The following is a 12,468-nucleotide window of genomic DNA, read 5'->3' as shown; positions in this document are numbered from 1 at the left end:
TCACCCTGTAGGAGGAAACCAGAATACCCGGGGGAAGCTCACCAATTCCACTGGGAGGATGTACTTACGGAACGGTGCTGGAATTGAACTTTGAGCTCTGGAATGCCCCAAGCTGTAATAGCGGTGTGCTAACTACTACAATACTGTGGCGCCCTCATTAGTGTGTAGGATGTGGAAAGGTGGGAAAAAGTAAGTGTGTAGAGACATGAAGACAATTTTCTCTCTCTCTCAATGCTGAGAGAGGAAAGTCACACATAGTGGAGTTTACATTATTTAGGAGACACCTACGCTAGGGAGACCGCACAATGAATCTTAATGTACCAATTTACGATGAGAGCATAGCAATAGTTTAAGCTTCATTAGGCTATTCTAAAGATAACCTAATCTGACGGCCAGGGAATTTGTTTATTGTTAAACTCTTAATTTGTTAAAGAATTCAAGAACAGATGAGTGTTTTTATCCCTTAAGGCTATCCCCCAGCAAATCAGTGCTTATAGCACAAGAAGAAATTCTTAAAGCTGGCTTGATACAGCATCAGGAGCTGACATGGCGACCATCCCTTTAATACAGGGTCATGAGCTGACATGGTGACTATCTCTTTAATACAGGGTCATGAGCTGACATGGCAACCATCCCTTTAATACAGGGTCATGAGCTGACATGGCAACCACCCCTTTAATACAGGGTCATGAGTTGACATGGCGACCATCCCTTTAATACAGGGTCATGAGCTGACATGGCGACCATCCCTTTAATACAGGGTCATGAGCTGACATGGCGACCATCCCTTTAATACAGGGTCATGAGCTGACATGGCGACCATCCCTTTAATACAGGGTCATGAGCTGACATGGCAACCATCCCTTTAATACAGGGTCATGAGCTGACATGGCAACCATCCCTTTAATACAGGGTCATGAGCTGACATGGCGACCACCCCTTTAATACAGGGTCATGAGCTGACATGGCGACCACCCCTTTAATACAGGGTCATGAGCTGACATGGCGACCACCCCTTTAATACAGGGTCATGAGCTGACATGGCGACCACCCCTTTAATACAGGGTCATGAGCTGACATGGCAACCATCCCTTTAATACAGGGTCATGAGCTGACATGGTGACCATCCCTTTGCATCCACAGATGCTGCCTGATCTGCTGAGATCCTCCATCCAGCAGCTTGTTTGTTTGACTTAGATTACAGCATTTATAGTCTTGTGTTTCCCTGCAACTCCACATATGTTAGCTCTTTATGACAGCAATCCAAATCTAATTTAGCCTTCTCTCATAACATTGCTTGCATCTTCCAAAACCACCCACTATTCCTTTAAGCAATGCAGTCTGGACCACCCACATTAACAAAACAAACTGCATTCTACTAACTTTCTGTGTGTGCCAGGGCTGATCAATCTGCAGATTCTAAAGCAAGTTAAAAATATATAACAAACACGAGAAAACCTGCAGATGCTGGAAATCCAAAGCGACACACACAAAATGCTGGAGGAACTCAGCGGGTCAGGCAGCATCTATGGAAAAGAGTAAACAGTTGACTTTTCAGGCTGAGACCCTTCATCAGGACTTAAAAATATATATTTTCAGAGGAAGGGGGTTAGTTGACTATATTTCTGGATTATGTGGGCACAACATATAATGAAAAGTGCACATGATGTTTCCTGATGTATCTGTATAACAAAGTAAGATAAAAAAAAATACCAAACAACACACACAAGATGCTGGTGGAACACAGCAGGCCCACAGCAGACCCAGGGTCTCGGCCCGAAACGTCGACAGTGCTTCTCCCTATAGATGCTGCCTGGCCGGCTGTGTTCTACCAGCATTTTGTGTGTGTTGTTTGAATTTCCAGCATCTGCAGATTTCCTCGTGTTAAAAAAAATACCATATGAGTATTGTTCTGGGATGACCAACTTAGATCAAACAATACTGAAATGGTTTTGTTTATATAAAGCGGAAGTGAACCATGCACGTGAAATCTTTGGCAGATTCAGATGATTGCTCATTCAGCTCGCCTGATGTCTCCAAGGACAGATGACACTTCAGACCTCACTTTAAATATTGTATTCAGTTCTGGTCGCCTCATTATAGGAAGGATATGGAAGCTTTAGAGAGGGTACAGAGGAGATTCACCAGCTTGTTACCACATAGCCCCACTTGATAGGTACCTCGTGCACAACTGTTCACTCACACCATCGCCCATTGATGGTAACAGCAGCTAATATCTTCAAGATGCATTGCAGCAACATTCTGAGACTTATTATAAATCCTTAATCTCTACCAGCCTGTAGGACAAGGCTTCAAACACATGGGAACACCACCACTCCGAGGCAGTCCACCAAGTCAAACTACATCCAGCCTTGGAAATGTATTGCCAGGTCAAAATCCTGGATCTCCTTCCTTAACAGCGCTGTGGGTCAGGGACTGCAGTGGTTCAGGACAGAAGCTCAGAGTCACCTTAAAGGCAATTAATCTATATTGTGTGGTGGTTGGTCTGGAATTGTTGTCTTTTTCTTGTGTTGTGGGGTTTGGGGAGGACACTAAGCTCACTTGTCTTTAATTTAGGTGCTTTTTTGTTAAATTCTCTTCCTTTGTAGCATATTGTTATTGTACGCTTAACCTTGCTCTGTATTAATGCTCCTCACTGGGATTTGGGGTTTTTAATTTTGTAAAATGTTTTGAAAAACTAATTTAAAATTTTTTTTAAAAAAGGCAATTAAATGCTGGGTTAATCCACATCCCTTGAATAAAAAAGGCAAATAGAAACTATGACATGAACATTTCAAAGGCAACACGAGTGAATCTGCAGATGCTGGAAATAAATAAAAAAACACAAAATGCTGGCAGAACTCAGCAGGCCAGACAGCATCTATGGGAGGAGGTAATGACGCCGTTTCGGGTCGAAACCCTTCATCAGGAGTGAAGTAACATGGGATGGTCGAGGGGGGATAAGAAGTGGGGGAGGGATAAAGCAGAGAGCTGGGAAGTGATAGGCTGGAGGGAAATGGGCTAGGGGGCAAGGTGGAGGATTATGGGAAATAAAAGAGAAAGAAAGGTAGGGCTGTGGGGAGAGATTATAGTGAGGGGGGAAAAAAGAGAGAGAAAGAGAACCAGACTAAAATAATAGATAGGGATGGGGGTAAGGGTGGGGGGCAAGGATATCAACGGAGGTCAGTGAGTTGGATGTTCATGCCGGCAGGAAGGAGGCTACCTAGGCGGGAGATAAGGTATTGCTCCATCGACCTGCGTGTGGCCTCATCTTGACGGTAGAGGAGGCCATGGACAGACATGTCGGAGTGGGAGTGTCACCCTACCAGCCTACAGATCCAACGCATAATCCTCCGTAACTTCCGCCACCTCCTACGTGATCCCACCACCAACCACATCTTCCCCACCCCCCCATTCTCGGCTTTCGTCAGGGATCGCTCCCTACGTGACTCCCTTGTCCATTCATCCTCCCCATCCTTCCCCACGGACCTCCCTCCAGGCACTCAACACTGCAAACGGAAGAAGTGCTACACCTGCCCCCACACTTCTTCCCTCACCACCATCCCAGGCCCCAGACAGTCCTTTCAGGTGAGGCACCACTTCACCTGTGAGTCAACTGGGGTGATATACTGTATCCGGTGCTCCCGATGTGGCCATTTATACATTGGGGAGACCCGCCGCAGACTAGGAGACCGTTTTGCCGAACACTGGCGCTCAGTCCTCCAGCAGTGGCGGGATCTCCCTGTGGCCACACACTTCAATTCCACAGACCACTCCCACTCTGACATGTCTGTCCATGGCCTCCTCTACCGTCAAGATGAGGCCACACGCAGGTCGATGGAGCAATACCTTATCTCCCGCCTAGGTAGCCTCCTTCCTGCCGGCATGAACATCCAACTCACTGACCTCCATTGATACCCCTGCCCCCCACCCTTACCCCCATCCCTATTATTTTAGTCTGGTTCTCTTTCTCTCTCTTTTTCCCCCCTCACTATAATCTCTCCCCCCCAGCCCTACCTTTCTTTCTCTTTTATTTCCCATAATTCTCCACCTTCCCCCTAGCCCATTTCCCTCCAGCCTATCGCTTCCCAGCTCTTTACTTTATCCCTCCCCCGACTTCTTATCCCCCCCTCGACCATCCCATGTTACTTCACTCCTGATGAAGGGTTTTGGCCCGAAATGTCATTATTACCTCCTCCCATAGATGCTGTCTGGCCTGCTGAGTTCTGCCAGCATTTTGTGTTTTTTACATGAACATTTCACTTTTCTTTGCCAGCGGTTGTCAAAGCACGGAACTGTTCAGCACAGGAGCAGGCTCTTTGGCCCACAATGCCTGCACAAAACACAAGGACAAATTAAACTAATTCTCTTCTGCTTGTACATATTCACATGTTTATCTCTTAAATGCGTCTATCGTATCTGCTTCCACCACTCCCCTACAGCAGTCTGTTCCTGATTATCTTCCATTCTGTGTAGAGACAAAAATTGCCTCCATTAAACTCCCCTCCCCCACCTTAAATGTATATCCTCTAGTATTTGACATTTCTACCCTGGGATAAAGATTATGACTGTCACCCAATCTACGCCCCTGGCAAATCTTATTGATTTCTATCTGGTCATGTGTCATTTCTATTTCAGAGAAAACAACCCAAGATTTTTCCAATCTCTCCTTGTAACTCATACCCTCTAATCCAGGGAGCATCCTGTTAGACCTCTTCTGCACCCTCTCCAAAGCCTCCACATTCTCCTGTAATGGGAGATCAGATTTCCAATAATACCTTCAGAAGATATCGGAGAATATCCATTTTACTATTACTATTCAATCATACAGGGTTCCCTTTCCCCCCTCCCAAAGTGTAAACTTAAATGTCCATTGGGGTTTTAGAGTTATTAGACAACGATGGCATTACAGTTCAGAAAGATTTTCTTTCCTCGATAATTATTTCCACATAACTTGAGTGTGTCACTGTCTCTGAACATTTTAAATGCCAGATCATATGGCGGTCTCCACCTTGCTGCTTGTCTGACTGAAGATCCATGTTTCCCTTCATTTGCATATTTACACTCAATAGCTCCTCAGACTGGTGGTATCGTTCCAACTAGACAGTCTCTAACACTAATGGAGATGTTGATGGTTCTCATTATGTGTGGCTAGAATGGTTCAGCTGATATTTTATAGGGCTTATTTTAGAGATGTTGTTACTTGACAGGTAATCTTGCTCAATGAGTAAAACTATTTTGCTAAGGAAAGGATTTCTCTTTAAAACAGCCAACAAAATAAATTACTGCTGTCCGTAGCTGGAGAACCGCAATCATACAGCCACAAAATTGTTAAAACACACATCCCAGGACATAGTTCATGGGGATTTGAAAGCTCAAAAAGAGTAGTCAACTATTCCATCCCTTCTTGCATTCTCAAGATAGAGCAGCTTCTACCACTGCATCAACTTCTTAATAATGAGAAATGGAATTGCAAGTGTTTGATCAATGGAAGGTTTGAGCAGCAAGTTTTTATATCGTATGATGAGAATCTTAAAGCTAGCAGTGGTGTCGTCAGCTATGTTATAGATGATGGGAAGAAATCGCTTACCGGGAAGGCTTTTTGTTATTGTTATTACAGATCACAAACAATTATTGGTGACGGTAAGTCTTAAAGTAGCAATTTCTGCAATGTCATCTTCCAGGATGCAGTTTTGGTATCCTTATATTGTATGCGCTTGGGGTGATATAGACTGAATTAGTGCACGATTGCAGCTCTCAACTCACAGACATCTCAGATAAATCAAAGTTATCACATGAAACAGTTACTGATTTTTTTTTCTAATCCTTCCAAAGAGCAGTAGAATGATCTGGAGAGTTGCTTAAAAAATGTCTGAGAAGAGGCAAACGTTGCAAGGTCCCTTTTTCTTCACGACCGGCTTACTTCCATACTGGTGGGGGTCTGGGGGAGGAAATGAGAATGCACGGGAAAGGGTCACCACAGTAGCATAGCAAATAACACAGTTGGTTTACTGCACTAGCAATTATCACTCAGGGTTTGATTCCCACCTCTGTATGTAAAGGGTTTGTACATTCTTCTGCATAACTGTATGGGTTTCCTACAGATTCCTCCAGCATTCTGAAGATTTAGGCTTATCGTTTTACTGGCATGCTATGCTGGCACGAGAAGCATTGAGACACACGTGGGCTGCCAAGTACAATTCTCACTGATTTGATTTGATGCAAATAACATACTTCATTTTACGTTGCGATGTACATTTGACAAATAAATCTAATTGTTAATCTTCATTATATTGCATCTTCCATATGACAGAGAGGGGGGTAACTTCAGTCTATATGAGTCTACATCAGCTCACAGAGTGAACTCCTTTCTCTACCAATTTTTCCTACAACCTATTCTCCACAGATTTCCATTTGTTCCTCCCTCGATTCTACAACTCTTTTACAGAATCAGGCAATTTACAGTAACTAGTTATCCCACTAGTCCACACGCCTCAAATTTATGGGAGGATACTGGAACATTTAGGGGAAATTCATGCATTTGTTGGAAGAAAAGGGAAGCTCCACAGAGCCTGGAGGCAGCAATTGAACCCAGGGTCACTGGATCTTTGGTAGCTCTTCCAGCTATACTATCCAAGAAGCTAAGGAGCACAAGTTCCATATGCAACTCTCGCACATCATTTTTACCCTGGCAGAGATTCACTTGTAATGGAGTTTGACAGTCTAATTTGGAGAGAGGGTAGATAGATAAAGATAGGCCGAAAAGGACAATTCTAACAATGTAAAAAAATCACTTGGCCAGTGAGTGAGTTTGAGATGCTGCTTTGAGTCCTCAGTGAAGTAATCAAGGGTCGTGGTCCAAATCAGTATCTAAAGACCATAAAGAACAGATGCTAGAAATCAGAAATTGCCTTTAACATAATTAAATATTAACTATGTCTTCTTCTACAGATGCTGTCCGACCTGCTGAGTTCTTTCAGCACTGTCTCTTTCTATTAAGTAATTAGTGCATATTGGAAATTAAAAAAAGTGTCAATGTTGATCGGATAATTATAGCAAGATAAGATACATGAAAAATGTATGGTGATGAATTTATTCTGAATATGGACAGTATCTGCTGTTGAAGGGTCACAACACGTTAAACTAAGACTGCGCTCTGAGGAAGCCAGTTAACAGATTATGATATAGTAGCAATGCAGTTAGTGCAACGCTATTACAACTTGGGGCATTCTGGAGTTCAAAGTTCAGTTCTGGAGTTGACTGTATGGAGTTTGTATGTTCTCCCCATGACTGTGTGGATTTTCTCCAGGTGCTCTGGTTTCCTTCCACAGTCCAAAGATGTACTGGTTAGTAGGTCAATTGGTCATTGCAAATTATCCTGTGATTATGTGTGTGTGTGCACCTTTAACTCCCAGTGGAGTCGTCGGGGCACCATCATAATAAGCTTTTCGTTCCAATCTTTTTGGTGATTGTTCATCGTATGGCGTGTCTTGGGCATCCAAAACTTGACGGAGCCCATCCCTCTCCAGGTTTTTTCTTTACAAGGTCGAGTTGCTAGCTCGACACTCAACCCAGGCAGGGATGGAGAGCGTCCAAGGGAGCCGAATGGATTAGAACTCAGGATGTCTCACCCTAAAGTCCAACGCTGATGCCACTACGCCACCAGTGTTAAATGGGTGGGATGCTGGACAGTACAGCTTGTTGGGATGGAAGAATCTTTTCCATGCTGTACCTATAAATAAGGATAAAAATCAAGCCTCTGTTGACTGTAATAAACACAGGAAATTCTGCAAATGCTGGAAATGCAGAGTAATGTAACACACATACACAAAATGCTGGAGGAACTCAGCAGAAAAAGCAACGTCTATGGAATGGAATGAAGAGTTGATATTTTTGGCCAAGACCCTTCATCAGGACTGGAACAGAAAGAAGGAGAAGCCAGAAAACTGGTGGTGGGGGGGGGGGGGGGGAAGGAGTACATCTAGAAGGTGATAGGTGAAGTCAGGTGAAGGGGAGAAGAGGGGAATGAAGTGAAGCTAGGAGATGATAGCTAGAAAAGGTACAGGGCTGAAGAAGGAATCTGATAGGAGAAGAGAGTAGACGATGAGAGAAAAGGAAAGGGGGAACTGATGGGGGGACAGAATTGATAGGTAGGTGAGAAGAAGAGGAAAGAGACGTAAGAGGGAAGCTAAAATGTAATAACGTGTAAAACAGTCATATATTTATTTCCAATATGTAATCTATAAGCAGGTTATATGGATACTGGATGCAGTGATAATCACATGTCCTCTGAGGATGAGAATTTTAAACTTGTGTTGGGGATATTACACGCAGATCTATCATGCATAGCACTGATTCATTACAACATGGTTATTCAATTATTTATTGAAATTTTTAAAAAATGGCAAAATTTCATTCTAAACAACTGTTAAAATTTCTCAAGACTGGCTGCCATTACAGTAAACATTCAATCAGCCAATGAGAGTGCTTTACATATGCTCTGAGAGAAATGTACCTGTGGTAACTACTAACACAAGAGATTCCACAGATCATAAACAAGAGAAAATCTGCAGATGCAGGAAATCCAAAGCAATGCATGGAAAATGCTGGAGGAACTCAGCAGGTCAGGCAGCATCTATGGAAATGAATAAACAGTCGACATTTTGGGCTGAGACCTTCTTCAAGGCTGAGAAGGAAGGAGGAGGCGCCGGAATAAAAAGGTAGGGGGATGGGTGGGGGAAGGAGGGTAGCTGGAAGGTGATTGGAGAAGCCAGAAGGGCTGGAGAAGAAGGAATTTGATAGGAGAGGAGAGTGGACCTTAGGAGAAAGGGAAGGAAGAGGGGACCCAGGAGGAAGTGATAGGCAGGTGAGAAGAGTTAAAACATCAGAGTGGGGGATAGAGGGGTGTGGGGGAATTTTTTTTTAAACTGGAAGGAGAAATTGATATTCATGCCATCAGGTTGGAGGCTATCCAGACAGAATACAACGTGGTGCTCCTCCACCCTGAGGGTGGCCTCATCTTGGCACAGGACAACATGTTAGAACAGGAATGGGAATCCAAATTAAAATGTTTGGCCACTAGGACGTTCTGCTTTTTGCAGATGGACTGCTGGTGCTCAATGAAGTGGTCCCCCAACTTTGATGGGTCTCACCAATGTAGAGGAGGCCACATCAGGAGCACCAGACACAATAGACAGCCCAGCAGATTTGCAGGTGAATTATTGCCTCATTTGGAAGGACTGTTTGGTGCCCTGAATGGAGGTGAGGGAGGATGTGAAAGGCGCAGGTGTAGCACTTAGGCCCTTTGCAGGGGTAAGGGCCACCAGGGAGATAAGTTGGGAGTGATGAATGGACAAAGGAATAATGGAAGGAGCGATTCCTGTGGAAAGTGGAGTTGGGGGAGTTAAAGATATGTTTGGTGGTAGCATCCTTTTATAGATGGTGGAAGTTGCAGGGGATGATGTGTTGGATGCAGAGGCTGATGGGGTGGTAACTGCAAAAGGAGCTCTATCACTGTTAAGGCGATAGGAAGATAGTGCAAGCACGTATATTCGGGAAATGGAGGAGATGTGGGTGAGAACAGCATCAATAGCGGAGGAAGGGATATCCCGTTCTTTAAAGAAGGAGGACATTTCTGATATCCTTGAATGGAAAGCCATGCCCCGGGAACAGGTGCAGTGGAGGCGAAGAAATTGAAAAAGGGAATAGCATTTTTATAGGAGGTAGGGTGGGAACAGGTCAGAATAACTGTGGGGATTAGTAAGTTTATAAAAGATGTTGGTAGATGGTTTGTCTCCAGAGGTGGAGACAGAGAGATTGAGAAAGGGGAGGGAGGTATCTGAGATTGACTGTGAATTTAAGAGCAGGGTGGAAGTTAGAGGCAAAGTTGATAAAATTGGCGAGCTTAGCAGCACCAGTGCAGTCGTTAGTGTAGCAGAGGAAGAGTTGGGCAGTATTGGCAGAGAAGGCTTTGAACATGGATTGTTCTACATAGCCAACAAAGAGGCAGGCATTGCTGGGCCCCATGATTACCCCTCGAGTTTCTAGAAAGTGGGAGGAGTTGCAGGAAAAATTGTTGAGGGCAAGATCTAGTTCTGTTAGTTGGAGGACGGTGGTGGTGAAGGGGAATTGGTCAGTACTTTTGATTCTACCGATGCTGGAAATCCAGAGTAACGCTTACAAAATGCTGGAGGAACTCAATGGAAAGGAACAGACAATTTTGGCTCAGGCATGGGTCCTGATGAAGGGTCTCGGCCCGAAACGTTGACTCTTTACTCCTTTCCGTAGATGCTGCCTGAGCTGCTGAGTTCCTCCAGCATTTTGTATGTGTTCCTTCGGTAAGAACTGATGCTCAGAACACAGCTATCATAACTTCCGGGTCTCCAACAGAGAGGAGAAGTTGGAAGCATTCAGCTGACTTGCAACTCCTCTGGGAAGAGCAACTTGGGGCTGATGCACTGGAATTCCAATTAGGATCCACCCATGAAGTGAAGTTTGAGATCCCAGAATAATTCAAAAGAGTTCACACATTGCAAAGCAACAGTAACTATTCAAAGTCTTCACACACCATAGACAAAGGAAACAGATAAGTATTCCTTAAGTGAGGGTTTTCCCTATTGCTAGCGAGGACAATATTGAAAGAAAGTCCATTCAATAATTTAGCAGTAAGCCAGTGGGTTTTGTTTTTGTGTATAACTATACCCATTTCTGAAAGCTAAAAAAATGCCTGGCATCAGAAATCATTTTTATTGAACTAAAATAAACTTTATCCATAATCAAAAACTATTTACAAGAATAAACCATGCAATACATCTTCATTGTTACATTTATAGACAAGGCATTCTTTTGTGTTAAATTACATTTTGTAAAATCAATAGCATTGTTACCAATCGTGTGGCCCCCTGGGGTGGTGCACCACTACAATAATGGAGGGGCTTCCTCACCAAACCCGGTCTTTCCCTGTCTAGCAGCAGAAGAACCCTATGCTATATTCCGCCCCTCCGAGTCCTTGTGGTGGCTGCATCAGGCTTCAGTGTGTCCCTGAGTAGGTACTCCTGCAGTCATCAGCATTCCTCTACAGACATTTCAATGTGCTAGCAGACCAACTAGTTTCAGGCTTGTCTTTAACTTGTCTTTCACCAAGTTAATGATCTCCAGCGACACCTGATGTTCGTCTCCCTCCGTGTCCCTGGGAACAGCCCGTAGATCAGTCTTCTCTCCCGCAGCTACTCGGGCTTGCCTCTTTCGCCACACTCTCTGCATCAGAAATGTTTGCATAGCTACAAGTTTACGATATCAGACGACTACAATTCCCCCTCTCCCAAGAGTCTAGGATCACCTTAAGCCAGTGTTAGAACAATATCTCAATGCATAGCCAGAATATTCCACAATATCCCAGCCTTCTGTTTCAAAAGTGGAAATAATCTTTTCCTAATCCAAGCACATGGAGGAATAGATAAATGGCAAGCTTTCAAAAATCAGCTAAAGAAAATACCTATCCTATTTGTAATCTAATCAATATAGTTGGGGAATCCCCGGCACATGGTTACAGCAAAGCAGGTGATTCTGCCTGTTTGAATTTACTCTGCACAAGAGCAATCCAGTGAGTCCCGCTTTCACAGTCACCTAACGTCTTTGCTTTTTTTAAAATAATGCTGCAGTTAAACCTCCCTTCATTACCATTTGGCAATTGGTGAATTGTATAGTTTCATCACACCTACCGAGATGGTGAAAAACTTTGCTTTGCATGCCATTCATACAAATCGTTCCAAAACAAAGTACACCGAGGAACTGCAAAAGGGGAAAGCAATAATAGAATGCCAAATAACATTTTACTTATTTAGTTAGTGACACAGCACAGTGTTGGCCCTTCCAGCCTTTTGATCTGCTCCGCCCCAGCAACCCAGATTTAACCCCAACCTAAACATGGGGCAATGTACAATGACCAATTAACCCACTTGGTACATCTTCTTCAGCAATTCTTTTGCCCGTCTAGAATTTCAACTCTATCTTCTTTTATAGAGACTCCAGCAGGATTTTCACCAATGCCGAGACTATTGTATTCATTTAATCCTCAGCCTCTCTCAGTTTCACGAATAATTTTCCTTTTTTTTGTTTCTGGACACCACCCCTCTTACACATTTCCTGCTCACATGCTTAGAGAGCACTTCTCTACTTCCTTTTATGGTTGCTGCCAGCCTTGTCTCACTTCCTTTGTTAATTCTCTTCTGAGTTTTCAGTCATCTGTTTTCACAGAGTAACCAATGTACATATGTTCTTTTATCCCGCTTTTTTTTTTAAAAACACGGTCTCTTTGGTCATCCCGAGAGTTCTATATTTAACGTGCCTCCCGTGCCGAGCCACCTGATGAAGCATCATCTTAAAATCTGTCCCATTTGTTCAAGAGAGGAAGAGAAAACCCGATTATTTCAAAGGAAATTGCATTTTAGGGAGTCAGATTATTAATAG

The 12,468-nt window shown here is 43.7% G+C and overlaps 1 protein-coding gene across 1 annotated transcript in view; it reads right to left on the bottom strand.

Moving 5' to 3' along the window:
* Window positions 1-12,468, bottom strand: part of LOC140739201 (rho GTPase-activating protein 7) — a 192,600-nt gene that overhangs the window by 72,169 nt on the left and 107,963 nt on the right. The window lies entirely within an intron of this gene.

This window comes from Hemitrygon akajei, chromosome 15 (assembly GCF_048418815.1).
Source record: "Hemitrygon akajei chromosome 15, sHemAka1.3, whole genome shotgun sequence".
NCBI lineage: Eukaryota > Metazoa > Chordata > Chondrichthyes > Myliobatiformes > Dasyatidae > Hemitrygon > Hemitrygon akajei.
Note: the sequence above shows the minus strand (reverse complement) of the source record. Positions and strands in the feature narration are given on the sequence as shown.